General features: G+C 40.4%; 1 long non-coding RNA gene across 1 annotated transcript in view; it reads left to right on the top strand.

The window, feature by feature from the left end:
* LOC139798037 (uncharacterized) overlaps positions 1-15,177 on the top strand; it is a 41,272-nt gene that overhangs the window by 2,320 nt on the left and 23,775 nt on the right. Inside the window, exon 3 of the long non-coding RNA XR_011726675.1 lies at positions 4,081-4,115. This is a non-coding gene — a long non-coding RNA (uncharacterized lncRNA). The remainder of the gene's footprint in view (positions 1-4,080; positions 4,116-15,177) is intronic.

The raw sequence follows: 15,177 nt of genomic DNA, 5'->3' as shown, positions 1-15,177 counted from the left end.
AGAGTAAAACATAAAAAAGACTTGAGCAATCTCCATTAATGGTCTAGACTTATCACTAGAGTAAACATCACTGAAATTCTGTGTTGGTTTTTTGTTTTGTTTTTTGGGGTTTTTTGGTTTGTTTTTTGGTTGGGTTTTTTTTTTTTTTTTTTTTTTTGACTTGGAAGGTGCTCAAAGAGGACAAACACATTTAGTGAATCAGATCCAAGAGATATTTCACCATGTTCAAGGCAGATGTTATCAAAAAGTATCATTTGTATTGGCAGTCCTTCAGATGTTACCTTCTATTCATGCACGAATCAGGTTAGTCCCATAGAGAACTCCTGCTTTATTTGGGCATGGTTTCAAAGTCTCCAGACACACAGGTTAGATGACTGTTAAATTTTAACTGACACTAAATTTTCTTTCTGATCTATTAAACTCTGGGAACCTGTAAATGGTAAATACATATTTTTATACATCTGCATGTTAGTAAACACCTGAAAGCTGATCAAGAAAGTTCGACTCCTCTGGGTTTTGAATGCAGCTTTATTAGTAAAAATTTGGAATGGTTTCATCTTTAATAGACTGTGAGATTTTTTTTTCTCCATTGGGAGTTGTTTTTTATGCTGGTGCATTTTAGAAAACCAGCAAACTTTTTAGGTTAGCAGTATTTTTTACTTTATTTTCTTCTGTTCACCCAAAAATGGGAGGAATTAAAAATAATAATAAAAATTCTTTTTCACACTTGTAAATTAATCTCCTAACTCTGTTGGGCAGACACATTTATCAGCCTGTGAAACTGGTCCAGGCTTCTGCCAGTCAACAGATTTGTATTTAAAAAAAAATAAAAATGGCAGTGCTTGCTTGTTTGCACTTTAACAAAACTCTGTCAGAGAATCACATAATTTTATGGGGTTGGTGGTTTGTTTAAGTTGGGCTTTTATTTGCCCTCACCGGTTGTTTAGGAAGTTTCTTACGTAAGAGAGAGAGTTATACCCTTTCTCCACTCTTATGCCAAGTTTCTGCAGCTTTCACAGCACTTTTTGCCTGGGGACTAGGGAGTCTGAGGTGAGGGAATCTGAGACTTTCATTGCAATTTTAACCATGAGAAATGTTACTTATGTTTAATTTCTCTTTTTTTTCTTTTTGTGTGTGTGATTTTCTTTTTTTTTTCTGTTAGTGAAAGTTGAGTGAAAGGTTCAGGGGGAGGCTGGTGGGATGCACTGGTAACTTCTGGGCCCTGATTCATGCAGATTGAGGGTTCTATTCTAGGATGCTCCATAGCAGTAGCAATGTTGCTTCTGCAGTGAGATGGATCTGCCCTTCAGTCCCATCTAGGGGCAGGTCTCTGGCCATGTCAGTTAGGGTGGAAGACTGGAACCAGGTGCATTACAAATGTCATCATCCCCATCTCTAGAAAGGGATAGTATACCACAGGGAAAAAGTTCTTTTTATATTCTTTTCACACAAGGGAAACCTCAGCTCAAGTCTAAGATTTTGCTTTCAGGGGAAAAATCTAAAAGATAGTTGTTGGTTTCAGCCAGTTAAATGTTTCTTCTCTTTTTGGAAAGGTTTGGCACACATTTTACATGGCTGTGTAAAGCTGAGAATGCTCTTTCCCTGATATCACTGGTCTGCCTTCCTGAGCAGCAATTTTCCAAAACATATCCCTTTGGCATGTCACTGATTGAACACTACTTATTCTAAAAATGTCCTCTTTGTGTCTAAAGGGATTTGGCCTGGCTGCCTGAAAGCAGGCTGCAAAAACAGCTCCCAGTGCTCTGTCTGCCACATGCCAGTGTGGAGCCCAGGCTGTCACCACCCAGGTATTTACAGTGGCTTCACTTCTGAAAAGTGCCAGAGTTGAAAGGAGGAATGGGAAGAATATTCTGCTTTTCACAGAAGCAAGACACTGCTGGACACTGTGTCCTGAATGGTGGTAGCAAGATACAGATGGATAAAGAGGCTGCACAAACAATGAACAATCTACAAAATATCTGAACCGAAGCAGGCCTCTCAAGGCACTCTTTTCACGTGCAGCACATTTCATGCACTGACTGCTGTCCCAGTGACACAGTAAACTAGAACAGGCACCACGCAGAGGCACATGCCCTCATGTTTCAAGCTAGCTTAAATTCCAAAAGGTCTTTGAAAGATTCAGTTCTGTGCCCGTGATACCTGATCATCCTCTGTGGTCAAATGGAGCTGGGGCACATTTTCTATATTTTACAAGTGCTGAAATCTGGCTTCATGGTTACAGTTGTATATTAAGAGACTTCTTAATTCTAAAAAAAAAAATAAAATTAAAACAACAGCCTAAAAAAGACACCAATATTTTTTTCCCTTATAAAGACCACTACTGCAGGGCACCCTAGGGAGAAATGTGGGTGGTGCAGTGTTCTCCTGTGCTATATTTTTATTTTAAAATATATTTTTATTTATTCAAAGATACATCTATGCAGTAAAAAATTACATCACCATAGGAAAAGACTACAGTGAGATGCTATGCAAAAAAAAAAAAAAAAAAAAAGCATATTTTATATTTCCTAATGCCAAAAGAATGTAATGCAAATCATGAACTAAAAGGTTCACCGAGTTAGGTCCTAGTTGAATAAAATGGGGTTGCTTAGAGTAATATCTAATTTGAGTTCAAAATTTGCATTGATGGAATATCCACCATAGTCTTTAACTAATTTCTCCTGGAAGTCAAACGGTCAAAACTTTGCAGTTCACTTCCATCATTTAGTATCAACTCCTTGTTTCTTGAATGTTGTCACATTAGTAAGTTTCTGGTCCTTCTGTTCCCATATTTTTAATCTTGGTGTAGGTACTGAAAAGCCTCAGTCGACTTCTCACAGAATGACAGAGGTGGATGCTGGCAGGGGTCTCTGGAGGTCATCTTGTCCAATCTCTCCGCTTCAAAGCAGGGCCACCTACACCCAATTGCTCAGGGCTCTGTCCTTTCAGGCTTTGAATATCTCCAAGGATGGAGACTCCAAAACCTCTCTGGGTGACATGTTTGATTATTCCACAGCAAAAAAAAAAATCCTTATCTTTAAGGAGAATTTTCTGTGTTTCATATCTAGCCCATTGCCTCTTGTCCTGTCACAGTCCTGTCACTGCAGAGAAAAATCTGGCTTGTTTGTTCCTCCTCACCAGGACCATCAGGTATTTATAAATAATGCTGCAATTGTTCAGAATTGTTTAATTACTCCCTGTGATCTCGAATTCTTTTTGGAATCATTCTCTTCCCCCTTCAGTGACTACAGCCTAGCTTCTTCCATTCTGGACAAATTCATTCCTATTTGAAATGTACATTAATCACACAGCTTGCCAGATCACGCAGACTGAATGGCAGTGGGATGGCTGCTTTACAGTTTGCCAGTTCTGCATCTTTATGGTGAGATCTCACACTTGGATTTAAATTGTTCCTTTGAAATTTGCTAAAGTTGTTCAATGACTCCGTGTGAAACTGCTTTTGCTCTTGCTCGGAAGTCTGTGTTCCTACACAAAGCTAACAAGAGAGAAGAGTGGGAACAGAAAGAGGCAGAGGAAGGAACACTGCTTGGATGACCTAATTTGGTCAGGGATTTGGAAGTTCATAATCTACAGTTGTATGCTACTCTTACTTGGTATATCTATACTAAAGAGTAAATGTTACTTGCATGATCTGGCAAAGGGAAGGTTACTGCTTATTAATACAGCTTTGTTATTCAAAAGAGAGATTAACATAGAAACTAATTGATTCTACCCACAGTTGTACTGCAGTGCATGAGCAGGAACAGTCTATTATATAAATTTTCTCAGGTTCCACAGATCTATGAATCTTGCATAGACAGGGCAGTGACTCAAGGCAATCCTGCTAAAAGATGCTGTACTCATAGCTCACAAAAGCCCACTAAAGTCACAACCAAAAAGTGTGAGTCATGTCAGTGCACATACCCTGCCCTTCATCCATGCAGTGGGTTTTTATCTGACTGCTCTCCTGTTAGTGGGAACTTGAGAAGTGCCTCACCTCCCAGGAGAACTGTAAGCTGCTAATATGCAACCTTAGGTTATTGAACTCAGCCTGAACCCTATTTATTTTTACCTCTGCAGAGAGGACAAGAATCATCCTCTGACACCAGATCTGAGTAAGTAGATGCACTCCATGTGATCACATTCTTTCTATTTCAAGAGGTGCAGCACAGTCCTGTGCTTCCTCTCAGAACTCTGTTCCTATATATATTGCTGTGTGGCATAGATATGCTTACATGGTCATGTGGGAAAAGGAGCCTGTAGCCTAAGAAAAAGTGTGTAGGAAAGAATTGTTCTCAAAGAGAAGAGTCCAAGTAGTTCACAGGTGAGCAAAGCTTTGCAGATCTGAAAACAATCCACGAGTTGCACACGGTCTCCTGTGCTACCTGCAGTAACAACAAAAATTATATTTGGTCCCCAAAATGCCCAAAATTTTGATTCAGACATAAGTGAAAGGCAGATTTTATACACAGGAGCATCACTCCAATGTAAATAGTGGACTGGTACTGGTTTCAGCCCTTCTTCAAACTTGAATGACATTCTGATCTCAGTTTTCTAACTGCAGGAGCTTCTCTCTCCCTGTGTTTCCATCATGCCTGGAGGATCCACTGGCAGCTGGGGAGCCTGCTCACTGGGATTTGAGCCTGTCTTGTGTAAATGGTGCCTTGGTTTTAATTTAACAGTAGAGCCTGAGGGAAAGGCAAGGGGCAACTCTTTCCTCCTTCTGAAAGCAGCAATGTAAGACTTACTTTTGGGGTGGTCAGAAGTAAGCAAACGAAGGAACAGGAACCTTCTTCAGAGGCATTATAAATCCTAACAGAAAGTGATGCAATGTTGCTCATTTAGTCAGCTGTCAGAAAAGCTCTTACTTCAGATGTGATGTACTTCAATTAGATTCTCAGCTTATCAAGAAGAGTGCTCTTCAGATTGCAGGGCTGGTTCCCACAATTTATTGGGGCAGCTCTTGCTGCTAGATTTTACCCAGACAAGTAAACAGACTGTCTTAACCCAGACTGTCTTAACACCTCCCTGAGTAGCTCCTAGCTTTTTGTTTCAGTGGGGTTTTTTATGTCCCAGGAGGGAGATTTCAATTCTGCTGTCAATTCCAGTCATTTCTCAAGATGCTGGGCTACAGTCAACCTTCCTCTAATTCTCAACCTGGCTTTCTCTGTCCTTGCAAAATTTTTTGCTGCTGTTTGTAAGGGGTTTCCTGATGTGTGTCCCATTTTAAGAAAATAATCCAAGAGAGTTATGTATACAAGCTCCAGAAATCTCCAGGTCTTTTGATGGTCTTGAGACCTGATTCCTTTAGTTCTGCAGTGCTGCCACAAAATAAATTGATGTCTGAAAGGAAGCAAAATGAAACTATTTATGTGGTCAGGATTAAACCTCACTTGTAGCATAATGCAGCCCTTCTATTCAGGGCTGACCAATATTCACAAAATAAGGAGTAGCCTGTTCAGCAGCACAGTGGCAATGGCAAGTCTTGCCAGGGCTTGCTCCCAGCCAAGGAGGAAACATTGGAAATGTAGCATGTGGAAAAAGAAAAGCTGCAAGAGAATGGAGGGAAAAGAGATGATGATGAGTATAATCAGAAGCACTTGAAAATTGTACAGATGTTATCAAAAGAAGAATTTTTTAAAAATTAAGGCAAGAAGGGGGTGAGGCAGCATGAAAAAAAAAAACAAACAAAACAGCAGGTTAGCAAAAGGTGGAGTAAATTAGCTGTGTACACACAGTGTCTGCCAGAGGAAGAAGGAAGCAGAATGCAATGTTCTTATGAGGCTGCAAATGGTGTATTTACACATAGGTGACACTTGAACAGAAGAGAGAGGTAAAATTTCAACATAATTTTACCACACAAGTGCTGAATTATACAGTCTGCAAGTGTCACATGAGTATGGCAGCAAATTGCATAATTCTGGGTTTTGATAGTTATTTAGGTGCACCTTTAGATTTGTACATAAGGATGCGTGAGCTATTGCTGTCAGAGTATAAGGAAAACCAAACTATGGTTGTTCTTAAATGTTCCAATTTGAGTAGTTATTAAGGACAGACAATCACTTCAGCCAGCCTCCAGCTTGCTAATCTGTGGATTGCTATCCAAAAAGAAAATGCAAAAATATCCAGAATTGCACAAAGGAGCAATGTCTTAATGCAGAGGGAGATGCAAAATGAAGTCCATGTTTCAAAATCCTTCAGGGAAAACCCATGTTCTTCTTGTCCCTTTCCAGAGAGTTGCTACTATACTTTTTCAATTACATGGTCATGAAAAAAAATGGAAGGAAAGCACCAGCGTCAAGGGGGTGTTTGCTGGAATATATTTGGTGGACGCATTACATGGAAACTTATTAATTCCAAGGGAGATGGAATATCTGCTTTGGTTTATCCCCATAATGCTGATGCCAGGACCCTGTACTGCTAGAACTGGGAATGCCCAGGGGAGGTCCCAACACTCCTCTTAACATTAAACTTAGTCCTAAATGATATTAAGAGTTCTCTCAAGGCAGATCCAGATCAGTTTTAGCCATCACATCACAAAATGCTGAATTTTAAGGTGTTTTGTTTTTTTTTTTAAAGAGACTATTGTGAAGTTGATCACTCAGCCTAAAGGTTCCCTGCGGGAAAACTGTTCCCATGTAGCTGGTTTGTTTGGTTTTTGGTTTTGTTTTGTTTATTTACTTGTACTGTAAAGCTATTACAGTTAAGGCATAACATCAGCTCTTTAACTAAAATACATCACCTGAAAAGTTTTTTTTTCCTCCAAGCACTTGTCATATTCAAGACCAAGTCTTCCCAGTTATGGTTGACTGCAAACAGACTGTGCAGACGTAGTATTAAACAAGAACAACCCTCTGTTGATTAACCACCATTGTCACAGTGTTTACAGTGCCTCTGTTTCTCAATTTAAAAACTGAAACTGCATCATTTACCCTAGAAACTGCCATGAGCTACATTAAACAAAAGAACACTTGAGAAAAGTGTTATAATGATCATAAATATTTATACCAGATAGACCATAACTAGAAATTTTAGTGCTATCCCCTGTTTATATAAATCCCTCTTAATTTGGAAAATATTTGATGGACTGAGATATCCATATCCAACAAACGTACATTGGAGAAAACTGCTATATAGTCTCCATCAAAGTTTTCCCATTTGTACCACATTCAGCTTTTGTTTTAATCAGAAACAAACTCTTGGTGGAAAGTTTGGTCAGGCCCAGACGTTCTAGCTGGAAGCATATACACAGGTCCTTTCAGCTCTGCTCCCATTCCTGCAAAGAGGGCATTCAAGGCATTCGACCTTGACAGGCTTGAGAAGTGGGATTCTGTTGAAGTTTAACAGGGACAAGTGCAAAGTTCTGCACCTGTGTCAAGGCAATCCTGTGCAAAAATGCAGGTTGGGAAGAGAAAGGATTGAGGACAGCTCTGAGGAGAAGGAATTGGGAGTCATGGCGGACCAGAAGCTGAACATGAGCCAACAATGTGCACTTGCAGCCCAGAAAGCCAACGGGGTGCATCAAAAGTCCTGGGCTGCATCAAAAGCAGCACAGACAGACAGGGGAGGGAGGTGATTCTCCCCCTTTGCTCTGCTCTTGTGAGACCCCACCTGGAGTACTGTGTCCAGTTCTGGAGTCCCCAGCATAGGGACACAGAGCTCCTGGAATGTGTCCAGAGGAGAGCCACAAAAATGATCAGAGGGCTGGAGCACTTCCGCTATGAAGCCAGGCTGAGGAAATCGGGGCTGTTCAGCCTGGAGAAGAGGAGGCTCCAAGGTGACCTTATGGTAACCTTCCAATATCTGAAGGGGACCTACAAGAAAGGACAAGAGGCAACAGATTAAAACCTGAAGCAGGGAGATTTAAATTGGACATTTGGAGGAAATTCTTTACTATGAAGTTGGGAAGGCACTGAAATAGGTTGTGCAGGGATGTTGTGGCTGCCCCCTCCCTGAAAATGTTCAAAGCCAAGTTGGATGGGGTCTTGAGCAACCTGGTCTAGTGGTAGGTGTCCCTGTCCATGCAGGGGATTGGAACTAGATGATCTTTAAGGTCCCTTCCAACCCAAACCATTCTATGATTCTAAGAGACCGTTGGCAGATGCAGGGCTTCAGGCTGCAATCTGTAGACACCAGGAACTGTGCATGGCTGTGTAGTTACCACATTGGGATCCCATCCTCTGGAGCTACAAACCAAATATAAACCAAATTATTCATTTACAGCAATAAAAAGTATTTGAATTGTACATGGCTCAAAAGCACTTTTTGAATTAAAACTGTTGGTCTGGGATTATCCCAATCTGGACTGCTGAAAATGAACCCAGCAAAGAGTGAGTCTGTTTTGCAGGTAGACAGGTGTCCTAATCTGGTCACAGTCTGGTTGCACAGGCCCAAGAGAAGGGAGGAAACAAAGGGAACAGGCAAATTTTTTGGTGGCACCTTACAGTTGGATTGACGTAGAGCTGTTGAGTTGCCATCAATCTAGAAAAGAATCCTCTAAAAGTGTTTTTAAAAGTTGATATTGGTCTCGGGCCATGTAAATCTGATTTTCAGGCCAGGACAGATTATTATCTGTGCAAATACATCTGCCATCCATGGGGGCTATTTTCAGAAGTTCTTAACCCAAAAATATATAATTATTTGTTAGTTCTGTGTATAGGCTGTATAGGCAGAAAAGCAATGCCATTAAAAATCCTTCTACTTCATCTGCAGATTGCAATAGATGGTGCAGCAGTGATGTCCACTTAATATAATTCTTTATTTTCACAGAGTAGAGGCTGTGACTGTCCTTTCTGATCAAAAAGAGAGGTTACCCACTCCCTCACCTGAACAGATTCCAACCTGGGGTGTAGGGAATAAGGGAGCAGCTGAGTTTCATAATCTACACCCAAGCTGCCATCAGTAATGGCACTGGACTTCCCCAGTTATAATGAGGCCACATTCCCTAAAATAAAAGTATTATTTATCTAATATTTCCTATCCTGCAGCAGAAAACAAGAACCAAGTTGACCAAAAACCTTGCTGATGAAAAGTTACTTGCCAAGTTGCCACGTCACATTAAGATGGCACAGTATTTTATACACTTGGGTTACTGTAATTTTTTTCCCCAACCTGAGCCCAGTTTCCTTATATGAAAGAAATTTCATTTAAAATGTCAGGGCATGATGTGAGCAACAGCAGTTGAGGGTTCCAGATGAAAAAATAGCAGTACTGCATCTCATTTTTGTGACACAGATTGGTGAAAAGGGCAGCTTTTCCAGAAAGATTCTTAAGCTTACATGATGGGCCCAAAAGGTAACTGAGCTACAACAAAAATATTTTTTTTTTCTCTCATGTCCAGACTATGTTGAACTGTCCTTGGCCGTGTTCTGTGCTGTAGTATTATAACAGTTTAACAACATTCTTAGCAAATTTACTTAACCCAGATACAGCCAAAATCCCAAGAACATAATGGGGTTGATGGTTTGCTGACTGTGTTTTTATCAGAATGTGTATTTTGGTACTTTGCCCATCTCCTAGGCCTCTCTGGTTACTTTTTAACTGTTACTGTTTTGCATTAAATCAATTATGGTATGGTATGGTTTTGACTGCCAACTTTTTCTAAATACACCTGGTTTATATGGGATAAATTCAAGTCATTGAGTGGAATAATGAATTCTCCAGAGAACTTCCCAGATATTTCTCAAGGAGCAATGAGGCTCTGCAGAAGTAGTTCCTTGAATGCTGCTGTCTCACTGCCTTGATTTTCTTTACAAAGGATGGGTGTTTCTTACTGCATAGCACTTGGCAGTCTTTACTCATTCATTACTAAAAGCCATAAAACCCCCAGAACTCCAAAACGTTCATCTGGGATTCAAAGGAAGATCTCAGGGAGGTTTTGGACTTCTATGCATGGAGTTTAGGAATATATAGGGAAATTAGTCAGAAGGGAAGGGGAGTATAAGGGAGGACCAGGGCTTATTTATAAGGGAGGACCATTGCCACTGTCTGCAATGGACCTCAGAATTACTTATTGTATCTTGGGGTTGGGAAAGACCCTAAGATCATAGGCTCTCACCATTACCCTAATGCTACCAAGTCTGCCACTAAACCATGTCCCTAAGTGCTACCTCTACATGTCTAGCAAATACCTCCAGGGATGTTGACTCAGCCATTTCCTGGGCAACCAGTTCCAGTGCCTAACAATCATTGCAGTGGAGGAACTTTCCTAATACCCAATCTAAACCTCCTGGAGCACAACTTGAGGCCTGCTTAGCAAGGAAACTTTGCTAACCCCTTTCATGTGTTGCCATCTCTTGCAACAAAGCTTTGGCAATCTTTTGGTCTGTGACCCCTGTCAATGACTTATTCCCGGATCAGATCCTCTTAACTGACAGTCCTTTAATGCCAGCTATGCAGCTCATGTTGGTGAGATGAGTATGTAGGATGGATAGCTCAAATACAACTGTGCTTGTTGCTGTGAAGAAAAGCTGAAGCCTAGAGCATAAGTGCCAGCTCTGAACCCTGAGGTTCTCTACGTAGCACTGTCCCAAGAAACACAAAGAACTTCAGGCTCCATGCATAGATATTTGGCCATTTTTTTTTTGCTGTTGCTTTTCCCCTGAGAGGATCCTGGCCTGTCTGTGGTTTGCAGGTTGAAATCAAGTCACTTTACTGAGCATAAAAGAGCACCTTTTGGCAGAAGGAATATGAGCTTGGGACCTAGCTTTGACATGGGCGTGTTCAATCTTCCTCATGGAAATCATGCCCAGGACAGAATGTTTTTAATGCAGCTCCAGCAAGGAAAACCTTCCACTGCATTTCTCCTCAGCTGTTAAACTGCTTTTTTCTTTAAAGGTACATTTAGCAGTTCTGAGAAATTCTGACCATTTTGACCACTAGATCCCAGAAGCACCCAAAGTACAAAAGACAGACTTGCAAAGCCCCATACCCTTTGTTTTCCAAAGATTTAAAGCAAGACACACTTCTGAATCTGCAAGAAGTTAAAATTATGGTTCCTTTTTCATGCTCTTCATATCTATGCTTTCAAAGCCACAACCTGATGCTGCATTTTTGGGGAAAGTTTTTCTGCTATACAGGGACGTGGCAGAGGATTCACATGCTCCCTTCCCTCCTCTGCTTGTGCAACCTTATGTAGCCATGGTGCCTAACAGTCTGCCCTTCTGCTTTGCCCCTCTAGTCCCACACGTGAAGCTGTGAATCAGGTTGACCTCAGCAAAGGTCTGGAACACAAGCTGAATAGTCAGAAATGTGGCCCCACAACATCCGAGCAGTCCACTCTGTGGGTCAAGGCCACAATTCATGAGAGCAGCTCCTCGCCTTGCTTACAGTAGGGCCAGATCCAGAAGCTGTAAACCTGACTTAGTGCATTCTTAGCTCCCTTCAGTCTCCCTGAAAGTCCCTGGGAATCTACCTGGGGTAAAATCTTTGCCCAAGATACAACTTCTACTTCATTACCTGATCCTGATATAAGCTCACCTCTCAATTACCCAGGAAAAGGATGAGGTGAGATAACATAGATAAAGCAAGACTAATGATATAAAACATGTGAATGAGGCTATAAGAACATGCTGAGTGTGTTCATCTTTGCCATCAGCTTTCTAGAGAGAAGGCCTTTAACTAAAAGTAGGCAAAGATGTGTCTGAGGTGAGCATAAAATATTCTCTGTTATGAGCTCCTTAACAGAGGCATCAGCTGAAGCTGAATTGATTAATTAACAGTTTGGGTAAGTGTATGTACCCTTGAGATGATGTCCCATTTTTAGATTAAAAAGAAAACACTGCTCATTCAACATGAAGCCAGAACATTATTTAATACAGGATCTGTTGTGGGATCTCCTTGGAAACATGGTAATTGTTCTCCTTATGGTATTTTCTAGTAAGGTGAATTTATGAATACATATTTTGCTACAGCAGCATTATTGAAGTCAGAAATACATGAATACGCTTTGTCTCTTATAAGGGAAAATATTTTGTGGCATCTCAGCTATGTTTGTAACAAGGTACTTATCAACAGAATTAGGATAAACGTTTCTGTGTAGACTATGTTTCTAGCCATTGTAAAATGCTCAATAGATGTATACATACTTGGAAAAAATACAACATTTCACACTGAAGAACTGTTTAAGAACTTAGTAACACCATTTAAAGAAATGAGCTGTATTTTTTTTTTCTGGAAAAGGCAAATACTGTATACATTTCAGAGAGGGATTCTGACATTTCCTCCCTGAAAATCAATTTCCTCCAAGTATATACAAGCTATCCACGAATCCCCTTTACCTCTTCAGCTGCTCTTTCAAGCATTACCAGGTGAATATGATAATCCTATTATACATCTACCTTTATTTTGAAAGTGAAGGGAGGACCAGAGGTCAAATAACAGACCCTTTGTTGAAATCCAGTGGAGGCTTCATTACAGTGAGATCCAGATCTGGAAAGGAATTTTGGCATCCAACCCCTTTGCTCCCCCAACTCCATTTCGCTGCTGCTTAAGCCTGCAAGGAGATGCAGCCTATAAAAGCTTCAGGTTCTGTTGTTAACATTTCCCAGTTTCCTAGTTCTGTGGCTGTGTGCATCAAAGGTACCTCAGCTGTGAGAAACTCCAGCAACTGAGGACCTACTTTGAGCTGATTTCTAGTGCAGATACATTACTTCCTGGATGGATTCAGGAACTGTTTGTTCATTTTATTCAATGGCAATTTAAAAATAATTCGGTGTACATAGGGAAAGGCATGGCAGATTAATATTTTAAACAGCAAAGGCTGTTAAGATATATCCAGTTTTTATTATATGCAAGGAAGTTTGGTGTCTATGGAGTACAACAGAACCCCTTAAAAAAGATGTTTCCAAGGACCACTTCTCAGATCCAGAGGAACCAGCTCATGGGCTGAACACTCTTCTACAAGACGTTACTTCTATTTTTTTAGATGTAAGAGGGAATCTAAATGTATGTTGAGGTAGCTAGTGATAATCTAGCACAGAAAGAAGGGTCCATGACATCAGTGGCTGCAAGAACTCCCACAGCCTGTGCACCACTGGCAGAATTGTCACCTGAATTATTCACTGTTCTGTGTGGTCACAGTGACACTGTGAGTATCACAGCCATTTCCTTTTAATCTTAGTGTGTGTCTCTCTCTGCTCTCTTTCTGATTCTATTCTTTAACAGAAATTGGAACCTTGAAAGGAGATAGGTAGACCTTAATTCAGACTTTTAAGAAACGAATTAAAAGGGAGAAAACCAAAAGCATAGAGGCATTTGGCAGTACTGGATTAAGTGAAATTTAAAAATTACAATTAAGTGAAGTGCAAAATAAATTACTGAGAAGAACAAGGGGTGACACACACTTTCATATTTGCTGATTTGAATGGTTTCCATAATCAGGTAGTTTTTATGAAAATGTTTTTTTAAATGCCTTGTTTCCCCTTAGGAAGAGCAGAAGCAGACTCAGTTCTGAGCTCAGGGAAAATTTGTTGCATGATTAACACCGAGCTACAGACTTAGGAGCCTTTATGTCTGCTCTCAGATGTGACTTCACCAGCATGGCCACAGCACTCTCATTCCACTCGCAGCTTTCCCTGCTTGGCATTCAGATGTTCTCTTCTGCTTAAATTAAAACCCCAGCACTTGCATTCTAATATGCCTTCAAAATATTGTCAGCCTTAAAGAAAATATTTTCAGCATGCAGCATCTTTATACTATGTAAACAAAAAATGCAATTTTGTAAAATAGAACATTCATAGATAATACAGGGTTTTTTAGCAGCTGCAAATGCTTTCCAGGGTATTACAGATAACATAGTTAGCAGATAAGGAAAGATTATCCACTTGGCCATATAAAGCAGAAAGAGGACAGCATGTCATTGCTGTAAAATACTTTTATGTTAAGCTTTGCATTCTTTAAGCCGTAAACCAGGAGTTTCTTGGTCTCATGCTGACTTCTACAGATACGTCTTTTACAAAATACCACATAACAAGTAGGCTTTGTTTGGAAAGATAGACAGAAGAGGAAGATATCAAATAACTGGGTCAGTGTGCTGACAGGGCTGCCAAGGAAGCTTGCAGATGTACACATCCTGCAAAACAGTCTGTGTGGCTCACTCCAGTGATGGTTCATCTTTAGCCTTATAAATGGTTACCCCAAGCTGTATATTTTTTAAAAGAAATTATAATTTGTTAAATTTTGGAAGAAATGTCTTTGACTTTAGTTTACATTGCCAATTACTGTGATTTATAGCAAATGCTAACCCAGGCAATCACACAATTAGCTGCTGGTTCCTTTTATGATATTGGTATCCAGTGCTGTTTTCCTCTTGTTTCAATAGATGCTGCAATATAACCACATGGTGGATTCATTATATAAATGCAATCTTTTTTGTTCAGAACATAGATTTTAACACTACAGTTAGCCTGATATCAGTATGGCACAGCCCTGTGATACCTGATAGACCATCTGCCTCCAGCTCCTTCAGAGCAAGTAAGCCAGAATCACATGAGAACTGGTAGTGAATGAAAAGACAGAACAACTGGAGTGTAAGGTTTAATTGCTAGTGCTTCGGTTGTGCCAGGATAATACTATTAGTTCTGACTCATCAGAAAAAACTGATTTCTAACTAAATTACCGTGGTTTTTGAGAGTCAAGAGAACAGCTGACAGGGTAGACCTGTGCAGAATTGCTCATGGCTTTTAGGTGCCATCCCTGACCTTTCACAGTGCTTTAATTTGCAGTCTGTAGGTATAATGGGATAGAATATTTAAGGATGCTAAAAAAGGCCTTTAGGTTGACTACCTATTTCACAATTGCCTTTGATTGTGAAGTTTGCTAATTAAGTGTTCTGCTGAATCACCTTCAACCCCTTCACCACTATACTTCCTAAAGATGTAATTACTGCTCTCACACACCAGCACATACTGCCTGTGGATTTCAGGCAGGGCAGAAGGTGAGAATAGAAAGTTTAAGGTTTGAGGATGCATGAGAGGAAAAATGGCAGGGAGTCCAAGAAGGAAAGCAAGCACAATGGCAGAATAACTGGGAGAAATCCTAGCTACTTGCAGGGTGGAAAATTTAGCAGGTTTGCAGAAACATGAGAATGGGTAAATTGGTTTGGATCAGCCACACCTCCACACCTCCGTCTTCTACTTCACTCATTGCTAAATTAAATTCAAATTTGGTTTCTAGCTC

This window comes from Heliangelus exortis, chromosome 7 (genome assembly GCF_036169615.1).
Source record: "Heliangelus exortis chromosome 7, bHelExo1.hap1, whole genome shotgun sequence".
Lineage (NCBI taxonomy): Eukaryota > Metazoa > Chordata > Aves > Apodiformes > Trochilidae > Heliangelus > Heliangelus exortis.
The sequence above is the reverse complement of the archived record's forward strand: the minus strand, read 5'-3'. Positions and strand labels throughout refer to the sequence as shown.